Below are 12,023 nucleotides of genomic sequence, written 5' to 3'. Positions count from 1 at the left end.
AATTTTCTTCCGTACATAAATAATCGATATTTGCAAAAGAAAGAAATTGAAAAAAATAATCTTCAAATTAGAAAAGAAATATATACATTGAAGATTATCGTTCCGGCCGGGACTCGAACCCAGTAACACGCGCTTGGAAGCCAACCACTCTAGCCATTAGTCTAGCAGAGCTCTGACGGTCGGAGTTTTAAATATAATAAAATCAAAAAATGCACCTTGGTAATTATTTATCTAAACACTTTGAAATCTGCCGGTCGAAAAATTAAACTGACTCAGAATTTTTCTCCCTACTTAAATAATCAATATTCGCAAAGGAGAGAAATTGAAAAAAAAAGAAGAAGAATTTTCAAATTAGAAAAGAAATATAAACATTGAAGATATTCGCTCCGGCTGGGACTCGAACCCAGGCCACTCGCTTGGAAGACCAGCGGTCTAGCCATTAGGCTATCGGAGTTCTGTCGCGCGGAGTCTTACTGCCTGACTGAGACTGCCTGACTGACAGACTGACTCACTGACTGACCGAGACTGACTGACTGACTCACTGACTGACCGAGACTGACTGACTAACTGCCTGACTGACTGAGACTGGACTGACTGACTGACTGACTGAGTGACTGACCGAGACTGACTGACTAACTGCCTGACTGACTGAGACTGGCCTGACTGACTGACTGACTGACTGACTAACTGACTGACTGAGACTGACTGACTGACTGCTTGACTGCCTGACTGACTGCCTGACCGACTGCTTGACTGACTAACTGACTGGACAGGACTGACCGACTGACTGACTGACAGACTGACTGAATAAGGCTGACTGACTGAATGACTGACTGACTGACTGAGACTGACTGACTGACTGCCTAACTGACTGAGTGACTGACTGACTGGACTGACTGAGACTGAGTGACTGAGTGCTTGACTGATTGACTGTCGGACTGACTGACTAACTTCGCAAAAGGGAAAAATAAAAAAAAAAGAATTATAAAATTAGAAAAAAATATTTGCATTTATGATTTCCTTTCCGGCTGGGATTTGAACCCAGGGCGACACGCATGTAAGCCCAACGCTCTCGCCAATATACTATCGGAACTCTGTTGGTCGGTGTCTTAATTATAATAAAAACAAAAAATGCACCTTGGTAATTATTGATCTAAAATCTTTGAAATCTAAAGGTCGAATGATTAAACTGACTCAGAATTTTCTTCCGTACATAAATAATCGATATTTGCAAAAGAAAGAAATTGAAAAAAAAGAATCTTCAAATTAGAAAAGAAATATATACATTGAACATTTTCGTTCCGGTCGGGACTCGAACCCAGTACCACGCGCTTGGAACCCAACGGTCTAGCCATCAGGCTATCGGAGCTCTGTCGAGTGAAGTCTTAAACATAATAAAAACAAAAAATGCACCTTTTTAATTATTGATTCAAACACTTTGAAATCTACAGGTCGAATAATTAAACTGACTCAGAATTTTTCTCCCTACATAAATAATCAATATTCGCAAAAGAGAAAAATTAAAAAAAAAGAAGAAGAATTTTCAAATTAGAAACTAAAAATATAAATTGAAGATTTTCGCTCAGGCTGGGACTCGAACCCAGGGCCACTCGCTTGGAAGCCCACCACTCTAGCCATTAGTCTAACAGAGCACTGACGGTCGGAGTTTTGAATATAATAAAAGCAAAAAATGCACCTTGGTAATTATTGATTCAAACACTTTGAAATCTGCGGGTCGAAAAATTAAACTGACTCAGAATTTTCTTCCCTACATAAATAATGAATACTTGTAAAAGAGAAAAATTAAAAAAAAAGAAGAAGAATTTTTAAAATAGAAACTAAAAATATACATTGAAGATTTTCGTTCAGGCTGGGACTCGAACCCAGGGCCACTCGCTTGGAAGCCCAACAGTCTAACCATTAGTCTATCGGATCACTATAGATCGGAGTTTTAAATATAATAAAAACAAAAATGCACCTTGGTCATTATTTATTTAAACACTTTGATATCTGCCGGTCGAAAAATTAAACTGTCTCAGAATTTTCTTCCCTACATAAATAATCAATATTTGCAAAGGAAAGAAATTGAAAAAAAAAAGAATTTTCAAATTAGAATAGAAATATAAACATTGAAGATATTCGCTCCGGCTGGGACTCGAACCCAGGCCACTCGCTTGGAAGACCAGCGGTCTAGCCATTAGGCTATCGGAGTTCTGTCGCGCGGATTCTTACTGCCTGACTGAGACTGCCTGACTGACAGACTGACTCACTGACTGACCGAGACTGACTGACTGACTCACTGACTGACCGAGACAGACTGACTAACTGCCTGACTGACTGAGACTGAACTGACTGACTGACTGACTGACTGACTGACTGACTAACTGACTGACTGAGACTGACTGACTGACTGCTTGACTGTATTACTGACTATTTCACTGACTGACTGAATGACTAAATGACTGACTGACACTGACTGACTGACTGCTTGACTGCCTGACTGACTGCTTGACTGACTAACTGACTGGACAGGACTGACCGACTGACTGACTGAGAGACTGACTGAATAAGGCTGACTGACTGACTGACTGACAGAATGACTGAATAAGGCTGAATGACTGACTGACTGCCTAACTGACTGACTGACTGAATAAGGCTGAATGACTGACTGACTGCCTGACTGACTGACTGACTGAATGACTGACTGACTGACTGACCGAGACTGACTGACTGACTGACTGAGACTGGACTGGACTGACTGACTGACTGACTGAGACTGACTGACTGACTGACTGACTGCTTGACTGACTAACTGACTGGACAGGACTGACCGACTGACTGACTGACTGACTGCCTGACTGACTGACTGACTGAATGACTGACTGACTGAGACTAAATGACTGACTGCTTGACTGACTGGCTGAAGGACTAACTGACTGACTGAGACTGACTGACTGACTGCCTAACTGACTGAGTGACTGACTGACTGGACTGACTGACTGAGACTGAGTGACTGAGTGCTTGACTGATTGACTGTCGGACTGACTGACTGACTTCGCAAAAGGGAAAAATAAAAAAAAAGTATTATAAAATTAGAAGAAAATATTTGCATTTAAGATTTCCTTTCCGGCTGGGATTTGAACCCAGGGCGACACGCATGTAAGCGCAACGCTCTCGCCAATATACTATCGGATCTCTGTTGGTCGGTGTCTTAATTATAATAAAAACAAAAAATGCACTTTGGTAATTATTGATCTAAAATCTTTGAAATCTAAAGGTCGAATGATTAAACTGACTCAGAATTTTCTTCCGTACATAAATAATCGATATTTGCAAAAGAAAGAAATTGAAAAAAATAATCTTCAAATTAGAAAAGAAATATATACATTAAAAGATTTTCGTTCCGGCCGGGACTCGAACCCAGTAACACGCGCTTGGAAGCCAACCACTCTAGCCATTAGTCTAGCAGAGCTCTGACGGTCGGAGTTTTAAATATAATAAAATCAAAAAATGCACCTTGGTAATTATTTATCTAAACACTTTGAAATCTGCCGGTCGAAAAATTAAACTGACTCAGAATTTTTCTCCCTACTTAAATAATCAATATTCGCAAAGGAGAGAAATTGAAAAAAAAGAAGAAGAATTTTCAAATTAGAAAAGAAATATAAACATTGAAGATATTCGCTCCGGCTGGGACTCGAACCCAGGCCACTCGCTTGGAAGACCAGCGGTCTAGCCATTAGGCTATCGGAGTTCTGTCGCGCGGAGTCTTACTGCCTGACTGAGACTGCCTGACTGACAGACTGACTCACTGACTGAATGATACTGACTGACTCACTGACTGACCGAGACTGACTGACTGACTCACTGACTGACCGAGACTGACTGACTAACTGCCTGACTGACTGAGACTGGACTGACTGACTGACTGACTGAGTGACTGACCGAGACTGACTGACTAACTGCCTGACTGACTGAGACTGGACTGACTGACTGACTGACTGACTGACTAACTGACTGACTGAGACTGACTGACTGCTTGACTGCCTGACTGACTGCTTGACTGACTAACTGACTGGACAGGACTGACCGACTGACTGACTGACAGACTGACTGAATAAGGCTGACAGACTGAATGACTGACTGACTGAGACTAAATGACTGACTGCTTGACTGACTGGCTGAAGGACTAACTGACTGACTGACTGCCTAACTGACTGAGTGACTGACTGACTGGACTGACTGACTGAGACTGAGTGACTGAGTGCTTGACTGATTGACTGTCGGACTGACTGACTAACTTCGCAAAAGGGAAAAATAAAAAAAAAAGAATTATAAAATTAGAAAAAAATATTTGCATTTAAGATTTTCTTTCCGGCTGGGATTTGAACCCAGGGCGACACACATGTAAGCCCAACGCTATCGCCAATATACTATCGGAACTCTGTTGGTCGGTGTCTTAATTATAATAAAAACAAAAAAATGCACCTTGGTAATTATTGATCTAAAATCTTTGAAATCTAAAGGTCGAATGATTAAACTGACTCAGAATTTTCTTCTGTACATAAATAATCGATATTTGCAAAAGAAAGAAATTGAAAAAAAAAGAATCTTCAAATTAGAAAAGAAATATATACATTGAAGATTTTCGTTCCGGTCGGGACTCGAACCCAGTACCACGCGCTTGGAACCCAACGGTCTAGCCATCAGGCTATCGGAGCTCTGTCGAGTGAAGTCTTAAATATAATAAAAACAAAAAATGCACCTTTTTAATTATTGATTCAAACACTTTGAAATCTACAGGTCGAATAATTAAACTGACTCAGAATTTTTCTCCCTACATAAATAATCAATATTCGCAAAAGAGAAAAATTAAAAAAAAAAGAAGAAGAATTTTCAAATTAGAAACTAAAAATATAAATTGAAGATTTTCGCTCAGGCTGGGACTCGAACCCAGGGCCACTCGCTTGGAAGCCCACCACTCTAGCCATTAGTCTAACAGAGCACTGACGGTCGGAGTTTTGAATATAATAAAAGCAAAAAATGCACCTTGGTAATTATTGATTCAAACACTTTGAAATCTGCGGGTCGAAAAATTAAACTGACTCAGAATTTTCTTCCCTACATAAATAATGAATACTTGTAAAAGAGAAAAATTAAAAAAAAAGAAGAAGAATTTTCAAATTAGAAACTAAAAATATACATTGAAGATTTTCGTTCAGGCTGGGACTCGAACCCAGGGCCACTCGCTTGGAAGCCCAACACTCTAACCATTAGTCTATCGGATCTCTGTAGATCGGCGTTTTAAATATAATAAAAACAAAAATGCACCTTGGTCATTATTTATTTAAACACTTTGATATCTGCCGGTCGAAAAATTAAACTGACTCAGAATTTTCTTCCCTACATAAATAATCAATATTTGCAAAGGAAAGAAATTGAAAAAAAAAAGAATTTTCAAATTAGAATAGAAATATAAACATTGAAGATATTCGCTCCGGCTGGGACTCGAACCCAGGCCACTCGCTTGGAAGACCAGCGGTCTAGCCATTATGCTATCGGAGTTCTGTCGCGCGGATTCTTACTGCCTGACTGAGACTGCCTGACTGACAGACTGACTCACTGACTGAATGATACTGACTGACTCACTGACTGACCGAGACTGACTGACTGACCGAGACAGACTGACTAACTGCCTGACTGACTGAGACTGAACTGACTGACTGACTGACTGACTGACTGACTGACTGACTAACTGACTGACTGAGACTGACTGACTGACTGCTTGACAGTATTACTGACTATTTCACTGACTGAATGACTAAATGACTGACTGACACTGACTGACTGACTGCTTGACTGCCTGACTGACTGCTTGACTGACTAACTGACTGGACAGGACTGACCGACTGACTGACTGACAGACTGACTGAATAAGGCTGACTGACTGACTGACTGACAGACTGACTGAATAAGGCTGAATGACTGACTGACTGCCTGACTGACTGACTGACTGAATAAGGCTGAATGACTGACTGACTGCCTGACTGACTGACTGACTGAATGACTGACTGACTGACTGACCGAGACTGACTGACTGACTGACTGAGACTGGACTGGACTGACTGACTGACTGACTGACTGACTGACTGAGACTGACTGACTGACTGACTGACTGAGACTGACTGACTGCTTGACTGACTAACTGACTGGACAGGACTGACCGACTGACTGACTGACTGACTGACTGAATGACTGACTGACTGAGACTAAATGACTGACTGCTTGACTGACTGACTGACTGCCTAACTGACTGAGTGACTGACTGACTGGACTAACTGACTGAGACTGAGTGACTGAGTGCTTGACTGATTGACTGTCGGACTGACTGACTGACTTCGCAAAAGGGAAAAATAAAAAAAAGTATCAAATTAGAAAAAAATACATGCATTTAAGATTTTCTTTCCGGCTGGGATTCGAACCCAGGGCCACACGCATGGAAGCCCAACGCTCTCGCCAATGGACTATCGGATCTCGGTTGGCCGGTGTCTTAATTATAATAAAAACAAAAAATGCACGTTGGTAATTATTGATCTAAAATCTTTGAAATCTACAGGTCGAATAATTAAACTGACTCAGAATTTTCTTCCGTACATAAATAATCGATATTTGCAAAAGAAAGAAAATGAAAAAAAAAAATAATTTTCAAATTAGAAAAGAAATATATACATTGAAGATTTTCGTTCAGGCTGGGTCTCGAACCCAGGGCCACTCGCTTGGAAGCCTAACACTCTGGCCATTAGTCTACGGGAGCTCTGTCGGTGGGAGTTTTAAATATAATAAAAGCAAAAAATGCACCTTAGTAATTATTGATTCAAACACTTTGAAATCTGCGGGTCGAAAAATTAACCTGACTCAGAATTTTCTTCCCTACATAAATAATGAATACTTGTAAAAGAGAAAAATTAAAAAAAAGAAGAAGAATTTTCAAATTAGAAACTAAAAACATACATTGAAGATTTTCGTTCAGGCTGGGACTCGAACCCAGGGCCACTCGCTTGGAAGCCCAACACTCTAACCATTAGTCTATCGGATTTCTGTAGATCGGCGTTTTAAATATAATAAAAACAAAAATGCACCTTGGTCATTATTTATTTAAACACTTTGATATCTGCCGGTCGAAAAATTAAACTGACTCAGAATTTTCTTCCCTACATAAATAATCAATATTTGCAAAGGAAAGAAATTGAAAAAAAAAAGAATTTTCAAATTAGAATAGAAATATAAACATTGAAGATATTCGCTCCGGCTGGGACTCGAACCCAGGCCACTCGCTTGGAAGACCAGCGGTCTAGCCATTATGCTATCGGAGTTCTGTCGCGCGGATTCTTACTGCCTGACTGAGACTGCCTGACTGACAGACTGACTCACTGACTGAATGATACTGACTGACTCACTGACTGACCGAGACTGACTGACTGACCGAGACAGACTGACTAACTGCCTGACTGACTGAGACTGAACTGACTGACTGACTGACTGACTGACTGACTGACTAACTGACTGACTGAGACTGACTGACTGACTGCTTGACAGTATTACTGACTATTTCACTGACTGAATGACTAAATGACTGACTGACACTGACTGACTGACTGCTTGACTGCCTGACTGACTGCTTGACTGACTAACTGACTGGACAGGACTGACCGACTGACTGACTGACAGACTGACTGAATAAGGCTGACTGACTGACTGACTGACAGACTGACTGAATAAGGCTGAATGACTGACTGACTGCCTGACTGACTGACTGACTGAATAAGGCTGAATGACTGACTGACTGCCTGACTGACTGACTGACTGAATGACTGACTGACTGACTGACCGAGACTGACTGACTGACTGACTGAGACTGGACTGGACTGACTGACTGACTGACTGACTGACTGAGACTGACTGACTGACTGACTGACTGAGACTGACTGACTGCTTGACTGACTAACTGACTGGACAGGACTGACCGACTGACTGACTGACTGACTGACTGAATGACTGACTGACTGAGACTAAATGACTGACTGCTTGACTGACTGACTGACTGCCTAACTGACTGAGTGACTGACTGACTGGACTAACTGACTGAGACTGAGTGACTGAGTGCTTGACTGATTGACTGTCGGACTGACTGACTGACTTCGCAAAAGGGAAAAATAAAAAAAAAGTATCAAATTAGAAAAAAATACATGCATTTAAGATTTTCTTTCCGGCTGGGATTCGAACCCAGGGCCACACGCATGGAAGCCCAACGCTCTCGCCAATGGACTATCGGATCTCGGTTGGCCGGTGTCTTAATTATAATAAAAACAAAAAATGCACGTTGGTAATTATTGATCTAAAATCTTTGAAATCTACAGGTCGAATAATTAAACTGACTCAGAATTTTCTTCCGTACATAAATAATCGATATTTGCAAAAGAAAGAAAATGAAAAAAAAAAATAATTTTCAAATTAGAAAAGAAATATATACATTGAAGATTTTCGTTCAGGCTGGGTCTCGAACCCAGGGCCACTCGCTTGGAAGCCTAACACTCTGGCCATTAGTCTACGGGAGCTCTGTCGGTGGGAGTTTTAAATATAATAAAAGCAAAAAATGCACCTTAGTAATTATTGATTCAAACACTTTGAAATCTGCGGGTCGAAAAATTAACCTGACTCAGAATTTTCTTCCCTACATAAATAATGAATACTTGTAAAAGAGAAAAATTAAAAAAAAAGAAGAAGAATTTTCAAATTAGAAACTAAAAACATACATTGAAGATTTTCGTTCAGGCTGGGACTCGAACCCAGGGCCACTCGCTTGGAAGCCCAACACTCTAACCATTAGTCTATCGGAGCTCTGTAGATCGGAGTTTTAAATATAATAAAAACAAAAATGCACCTTGGTCATTATTTATTTAAACACTTTGAAATCTGCCGGTCGAAAAATTAAACTGACTCAGAATTTTCTTCCCTACATAAATAATCAATATTTGCAAAGGAAAGAAATTGAAAAAAAAAAGAATTTTCAAATTAGAAAAGAAATATAAACATTGAAAATATTCGCTCCGGCTGGGACTCGAACCCAGGCCACTCGCTTGGAAGACCAGCGGTCTAGCCATTAGGCTATCGGAGTTCTGTCGCGCGGAGTCTTACTGCCTGACTGAGACTGCCTGACTGACAGACTGACTCACTGACTAAATGATACTGACTGACTCACTGACTGACCGAGACTGACTGACTGACTCACTGACTGACCGAGACTGACTGACTAACTGCCTGACTGACTGAGATTGGACTGACTGACTGACTGACTGACTGACTGACTGACTGACTGCTTGACTGTATGACTGACTATTTCACTGACTGACTGAATGACTAAATGACTGACTGACACTGACTGACTGACTGCTTGACTGCCTGACTGACTAACTGACCGACTGACTGACTGGCAGACTGACTGAATAAGGCTGACTGACTGACTGACTGACAGACTGACTGAATAAGGCTGAATGACTGACTGACTGCCTGACTGACTGACTGACTGAATAAGGCTGAATGACTGACTGACTGCCTGACTGACTGACTGACTGACTGAATGACTGACTGACTGACTGACCGAGACTGACTGACTGACTGACTGAGACTGGACTGGACTGACTGACTGACTGACTGACTGACTGAGACTGACTGACTGACTGACTGACTGAGACTGACTGACTAACTGACTGGACAGGACTGACCGACTGACTGGACAGGACTGACCGACTGACTGACTGACTGCCTGACTGACTGGCTGACTGAATGAGTGACTGACTGAGACTAAATGACTGACTGCCTAACTGACTGAGTGACTGACTGACTGGACTGACTGACTGAGACTGAGTGACTGAGTGCTTGACTGATTGACTGTCGGACTGACTGACTGACTTCGCAAAAGGGAAAAATAAAAAAAAAAGAATTATAAAATTAGAAAAAAATATTTGCATTTAAGATTTCCTTTCCGGCTGGGATTTGAACCCAGGGCGACACGCATGTAAGCCCAACGCTCTCGCCAATATACTATCGGATCTCTGTTGGTCGGTGTCTTAATTATAATAAAAACAAAAAATGCACCTTGGTAATTATTGATCTAAAATCTTTGAAATCTAAAGGTCGAATGATTAAACTGACTCAGAATTTTCTTCCGTACATAAATAATCGATATTTGCAAAAGAAAGAAATTGAAAAAAAATAATCTTCAAATTAGAAAAGAAATATATGCATTGAAGATTTTCGTTCCGGCCGGGACTCGAACCCAGTACCACGCGCTTGGAACCCAACGGTCTAGCCATCAAGCTATCGGAGCTCTGTCGATTTAAGTCTTAAATATAATAAAAACAAAAAATGCACCTTTTTAATTATTGATTCAAACACTTTGAAATCTACAGGTCGTATAATTAAACTGACTCAGAATTTTTCTCCCTACATAAATAATCAATATTCGAAAAAGAGAAAAATTAAAAAAAAGAAGAAGAATTTTCAAATTAGAAACTAAAAATATAAATTGAAGACTTTCGCGCAGGCTGGGACTCGACCCCAGGGCCTTTCGCTTGGAAGCCCACCACTCTAGCCATTAGTCTAGCAGAGCTCTGACTGTCGGAGTTTTAAATATAATAAAATCAAAAAATGCACCTTGGTAATTATTTATCTAAACACTTTGAAATCTGCCGGTCGAAAAATTAAACTGACTCAGAATTTTCTTCCCTACATAAATAATGAATACTTGTAAAAGAGAAAAATTAAAAAAAAAAAGAAGAAGAATTTTCAAATTAGAAACTAAAAATATACATTGAAGATTTTCGTTCAGGCTGGGACTCGAACCCAGGGCCACTCGCTTGGAAGCCCAACACTCTAACCATTAGTCTATCGGAGCTCTGTAGGTCGGAGTTTTAAATATAATAAAAACAAAAATGCACCTTGGTAATTATTTATTTAAACACTTTTGAAATCTGCCGGTCGAAAAATTAAACTGACTCAGAATTTTCTTCCCTACATAAATAATCAATATTTGCAAAGGAAAGAAATTGAAAAAAAAAAGAATTTTCAAATTAGAAAAGAAATATAAACATTGAAGATATTCGCTCCGGCTGGGACTCGAACCCAGGCCACTCGCTTGGAAGACCAGCGGTCTAGCCATTAGGCTATCGGAGTTCTGTCGCGCGGAGTCTTACTGCCTGACTGAGACTGCCTGACTGACAGACTGACTCACTGACTGAATGATACTGACTGACTCACTGACTGACCGAGACTGACTGACTGACTCACTGACTGACCGAGACTGACTGACTAACTGCCTGACTGACCGAGACTGACTGACTAACTGCCTGACTGACTGAGACTGGACTGACTGACTGACTGACTGACTGACTGACCGAGACTGACTGACTAACTGCCTGACTGACTGAGACTGGACTCACTGACTGACTGACTGACTGACTGACTGACTAACTGACTGACTGAGACTGACTGACTGACTGCTTGACTGCCTGACTGACTGCTTGACTGACTAACTGACTGGACAGGACTGACCGACTGACTGACTGACAGACTGACTGGACAGGACTGACCGACTGACTGACTGACAGACTGACTGAATAAGGCTGACTGACTGAATGACTGACTGACTGAGACTAAATGACTGACTGCTTGACTGACTGGCTGAAGGACTAACTGACTGACTGAGACTGAGTGACTGAGTGCTTGACTGATTGACTGTCGGACTGACTGACTGACTTCGCAAAAGGGAAAAATAAAAAAAAAAGAATTATAAAATTAGAAAAAAATATTTGCATTTAAGATTTCCTTTCCGGCTGGGATTTGAACCCAGGGCGACACGCATGTAAGCCCAACGCTCTCGCCAATATACAATCGGATCTCTGTTGGTCGGTGTCTTAATTATAATAAAAACAAAAAATGCACCTTGGTAATTATTGATCTAAAAT

Source organism: Uloborus diversus, unplaced genomic scaffold, assembly GCF_026930045.1.
Source record: "Uloborus diversus isolate 005 unplaced genomic scaffold, Udiv.v.3.1 scaffold_41, whole genome shotgun sequence".
NCBI lineage: Eukaryota > Metazoa > Arthropoda > Arachnida > Araneae > Uloboridae > Uloborus > Uloborus diversus.
Note: the sequence above shows the minus strand (reverse complement) of the source record.